The sequence below is a fragment of the Salmo salar genome, unplaced genomic scaffold, assembly GCF_965601325.2.
Source record: "Salmo salar unplaced genomic scaffold, fSalSal1 ptg000652l, whole genome shotgun sequence".
Taxonomy (NCBI): Eukaryota; Metazoa; Chordata; class Actinopteri; order Salmoniformes; family Salmonidae; genus Salmo; species Salmo salar.
The window spans coordinates 759,986-766,144 of NW_027675454.1; positions in this window are offsets into that span (position 1 = coordinate 759,986).

Here is a 6,159-nt window from a genome sequence, read left to right on the forward strand (position 1 = left end):
CGATCATGCCGAACTAGCGACATTTTGGACAGGCCTAAAAAAAACATTTTAGAACCATTTTCACAAAAAATTGCAGATTTTTTTTTTCTTCATTTTCGTGACACAAAAACAGTGACCCCGGTCATGCCGAACTATCGACATTCTGGACAGGCCTAAAAAAAACATTTTAGAACCATTTTCACAAAAAATTGCAGATTTCTATTTTTGTCACCAAAAACGATGACTCCGATCATGCCGAACTAGCGACATTTTGGACAGGCCTAAAAAAAACATTTTAGAACCATTTTCACAAAAAATTGCTGATTTTTTTTTTCTTCATTTTCGTGACACAAAAACAGTGACCCCGGTCATGCCGAACTAGCGACATTCTGGACAGGCCTAAAAAACATTTTAAAACCATTTTCACAAAAAATTGCAGATTTCTATTTTTGTCACCAAAAACGATGACTCCGATCATGCCGAACTAGCGACATTTTGGACAGGCCTAAAAAAAACATTTTAGAACCATTTTCACAAAAAATTGCAGATATATTTTTTTCATTTTTTGACACAAAAACAGTGACCCCGGTCATGCCGAACTATCTACATTCTGGACATGCCTAAAAAAACATTTTAAAACCATTTTCACAAAAAATTGCAGATTTCTATTTTTGTCACCAAAAACGATGACTCCGATCATGCCGAACTAGCGACATTTTGGACAGGCCTAAAAAAAACATTTTAGAACCATTTTCACAAAAAAAGCTCAACATTTTTTTTTTCATTTTTTTTTTCATTTTTTGACACAAAAACAGTGACCCCGGTCATGCCGAACTATCGACATTCTGGACAGGCCTAAAAAAAAACATTTTAAAACCATTTTCACAAAAAATTGCAGATTTCTATTTTTGTCACCAAAAACGATGACTCCGATCATGCCGAACTAGCGACATTTTGGACAGGCCTAAAAAAAACATTTTAGAACCATTTTCACAAAAAAAGCTCAGATTTTTTGTTTTCATTTTTTTACACAAAAACAGGGACCCCGGTCATGCCGAACTATCTACATTCTGGACATGCCTAAAAAAACATTTTAAAACCATTTTCACAAAAAAATGCAGATATTTTTTTTTCATTTTTTGATACAAAAACAGTGACCCCGGTCATGCCGAACTATCTACATTCTGGACAAGCCTTAAAAAAACATTTTAAAACCATTTTCACAAAAAATTGCAGATTTCTATTTTTGTCACCAAAAACGATGACTCCGATCATGCCGAACTAGCGACATTTTGGACAGGCCTAAAAAAAACATTTTAGAACCATTTTCACAAAAAAAGCTCAGATTTTTTTTTTCATTTTTTTTCTTCATTTTTTGACACAAAAACAGTGACCCCGGTCATGCCGAACTATCGACATTCTGGACAGGCCTAAAAAAAACATTTTAAAACCATTTTCACAAAAAAAGCTCAGATTTTTTTTTTCATTTTTTTTCTTCATTTTTTGACACAAAAACAGTGACCCCGGTCATGCCGAACTATCGACATTCTGGACAGGCCTAAAAAAAAACATTTTAAAACCATTTTCACAAAAAATTGCAGATATTTTTTTTTCATTTTTTGACACAAAAACAGTGACCCCGGTCATGCCGAACTATCTACATTCTGGACAGGCCTAAAAAAAACATTTTAGAACCATTTTCACAAAAAAAGCTCAACATTTTTTTTTTCATTTTTTGACACAAAAACAGTGCCGAACTATCGACATTCTGGACAGGCCTAAAAAAAACATTTTAAAACCATTTTCACAAAAAATTGCAGATATTTTTTTTTTCATTTTTTGACACAAAAACAGTGACCCCGGTCATGCCGAACTAGCGACATTCTGGACAGGCCTAAAAAACATTTTAGAACCATTTTCACAAAAAATTGCAGATTTCTATTTTTGTCACCAAAAACGATGACTCCGATCATGCCGAACTAGCGACATTTTGGACAGGCCTAAAAAAAACATTTTAGAACCATTTTCACAAAAAAAGCTCAGATTTGTTGTTTTCATTTTTTTACACAAAAACAGGGACCCCGGTCATGCCGAACTATCTACATTCTGGACATGCCTAAAAAAACATTTTAAAACCATTTTCACAAAAAATTGCAGATTTCTATTTTTGTCACCAAAAACGATGACTCCGATCATGCCGAACTAGCGACATTTTGGACAGGCCTAAAAAAAACATTTTAGAACCATTTTCACAAAAAATTGCTGATTTTTTTTTTCTTCATTTTCGTGACACAAAAACAGTGACCCCGGTCATGCCGAACTAGCGACATTCTGGACAGGCCTAAAAAACATTTTAGAACCATTTTCACAAAAAATTGCAGATTTCTATTTTTGTCACCAAAAACGATGACTCCGATCATGCCGAACTAGCGACATTTTGGACAGGCCTAAAAAAAACATTTTAGAACCATTTTCACAAAAAAAGCTCAGATTTTTTTTTTCATTTTTTTTCTTCATTTTTTGACACAAAAACAGTGACCCCGGTCATGCCGAACTATCGACATTCTGGACAGGCCTAAAAAAAACATTTTAAAACCATTTTCACAAAAAAAGCTCAGATTTTTTTTTTCATTTTTTTTCTTCATTTTTTGACACAAAAACAGTGACCCCGGTCATGCCGAACTATCGACATTCTGGACAGGCCTAAAAAAAAACATTTTAAAACCATTTTCACAAAAAATTGCAGATATTTTTTTTTCATTTTTTGACACAAAAACAGTGACCCCGGTCATGCCGAACTATCTACATTCTGGACAGGCCTAAAAAAAACATTTTAGAACCATTTTCACAAAAAAAGCTCAACATTTTTTTTTTCATTTTTTGACACAAAAACAGTGCCGAACTATCGACATTCTGGACAGGCCTAAAAAAAACATTTTAAAACCATTTTCACAAAAAATTGCAGATATTTTTTTTTTCATTTTTTGACACAAAAACAGTGACCCCGGTCATGCCGAACTAGCGACATTCTGGACAGGCCTAAAAAACATTTTAGAACCATTTTCACAAAAAATTGCAGATTTCTATTTTTGTCACCAAAAACGATGACTCCGATCATGCCGAACTAGCGACATTTTGGACAGGCCTAAAAAAAACATTTTAGAACCATTTTCACAAAAAAAGCTCAGATTTGTTGTTTTCATTTTTTTACACAAAAACAGGGACCCCGGTCATGCCGAACTATCTACATTCTGGACATGCCTAAAAAAACATTTTAAAACCATTTTCACAAAAAATTGCAGATTTCTATTTTTGTCACCAAAAACGATGACTCCGATCATGCCGAACTAGCGACATTTTGGACAGGCCTAAAAAAAACATTTTAGAACCATTTTCACAAAAAATTGCTGATTTTTTTTTTCTTCATTTTCGTGACACAAAAACAGTGACCCCGGTCATGCCGAACTAGCGACATTCTGGACAGGCCTAAAAAACATTTTAGAACCATTTTCACAAAAAATTGCAGATTTCTATTTTTGTCACCAAAAACGATGACTCCGATCATGCCGAACTAGCGACATTTTGGACAGGCCTAAAAAAAACATTTTAGAACCATTTTCACAAAAAAAGCTCAGATTTTTTTTTTCATTTTTTTTCTTCATTTTTTGACACAAAAACAGTGACCCCGGTCATGCCGAACTATCGACATTCTGGACAGGCCTAAAAAAAACATTTTAAAACCATTTTCACAAAAAAAGCTCAGATTTTTTTTTTCATTTTTTTTCTTCATTTTTTGACACAAAAACAGTGACCCCGGTCATGCCGAACTATCGACATTCTGGACAGGCCTAAAAAAAAACATTTTAAAACCATTTTCACAAAAAATTGCAGATATTTTTTTTTCATTTTTTGACACAAAAACAGTGACCCCGGTCATGCCGAACTATCTACATTCTGGACAGGCCTAAAAAAAACATTTTAGAACCATTTTCACAAAAAAAGCTCAACATTTTTTTTTTCATTTTTTGACACAAAAACAGTGCCGAACTATCGACATTCTGGACAGGCCTAAAAAAAACATTTTAAAACCATTTTCACAAAAAATTGCAGATATTTTTTTTTTCATTTTTTGACACAAAAACAGTGACCCCGGTCATGCCGAACTAGCGACATTCTGGACAGGCCTAAAAAACATTTTAGAACCATTTTCACAAAAAATTGCAGATTTCTATTTTTGTCACCAAAAACGATGACTCCGATCATGCCGAACTAGCGACATTTTGGACAGGCCTAAAAAAAACATTTTAGAACCATTTTCACAAAAAAAGCTCAGATTTGTTGTTTTCATTTTTTTACACAAAAACAGGGACCCCGGTCATGCCGAACTATCTACATTCTGGACATGCCTAAAAAAACATTTTAAAACCATTTTCACAAAAAATTGCAGATTTCTATTTTTGTCACCAAAAACGATGACTCCGATCATGCCGAACTAGCGACATTTTGGACAGGCCTAAAAAAAACATTTTAGAACCATTTTCACAAAAAATTGCTGATTTTTTTTTTCTTCATTTTCGTGACACAAAAACAGTGACCCCGGTCATGCCGAACTAGCGACATTCTGGACAGGCCTAAAAAACATTTTAGAACCATTTTCACAAAAAATTGCAGATTTCTATTTTTGTCACCAAAAACGATGACTCCGATCATGCCGAACTAGCGACATTTTGGACAGGCCTAAAAAAAACATTTTAGAACCATTTTCACAAAAAAAGCTCAGATTTTTTTTTTCATTTTTTTTCTTCATTTTTTGACACAAAAACAGTGACCCCGGTCATGCCGAACTATCGACATTCTGGACAGGCCTAAAAAAAACATTTTAAAACCATTTTCACAAAAAAAGCTCAGATTTTTTTTTTCATTTTTTTTCTTCATTTTTTGACACAAAAACAGTGACCCCGGTCATGCCGAACTATCGACATTCTGGACAGGCCTAAAAAAAAACATTTTAAAACCATTTTCACAAAAAATTGCAGATATTTTTTTTTCATTTTTTGACACAAAAACAGTGACCCCGGTCATGCCGAACTATCTACATTCTGGACAGGCCTAAAAAAAACATTTTAGAACCATTTTCACAAAAAAAGCTCAACATTTTTTTTTTCATTTTTTGACACAAAAACAGTGCCGAACTATCGACATTCTGGACAGGCCTAAAAAAAACATTTTAAAACCATTTTCACAAAAAATTGCAGATATTTTTTTTTTCATTTTTTGACACAAAAACAGTGACCCCGGTCATGCCGAACTAGCGACATTCTGGACAGGCCTAAAAAACATTTTAGAACCATTTTCACAAAAAATTGCAGATTTCTATTTTTGTCACCAAAAACGATGACTCCGATCATGCCGAACTAGCGACATTTTGGACAGGCCTAAAAAAAACATTTTAGAACCATTTTCACAAAAAAAGCTCAGATTTGTTGTTTTCATTTTTTTACACAAAAACAGGGACCCCGGTCATGCCGAACTATCTACATTCTGGACAGGCCTAAAAAAACATTTTAAAACCATTTTCACAAAAAAAGCTCAACATTTTTTTTTTCATTTTTTTTCTTCATTTTTTGACACAAAAACAGTGACCCCGGTCATGCCGAACTATCGACATTCTGGACAGGCCTAAAAAAAAACATTTTAAAACCATTTTCACAAAAAATTGCAGATATTTTTTTTTCATTTTTTGACACAAAAACAGTGACCCCGGTCATGCCGAACTATCTACATTCTGGACAAGCCTTAAAAAAACATTTTAAAACCATTTTCACAAAAAATTGCAGATTTCTATTTTTGTCACCAAAAAAGATGACTCCGATCATGCCGAACTATCGACATTCTGGACAGGCCTAAAAAAAACATTTTAGAACCATTTTCACAAAAAATTGCAGATATATTTTTTTCATTTTTTGACACAAAAACAGTGACCCCGGTCATGCCGAACTAGCGACATTCTGGACAGGCCTAAAAAACATTTTAAAACCATTTTCACAAAAAATTGCAGATTTCTATTTTTGTCACCAAAAACGATGACACCGATCATGCCGAACTAGCGACATTTTGGACAGGCCTAAAAAAAACATTTTAGAACCATTTTCACAAAAAATTGCAGATATTTTTTTTTCA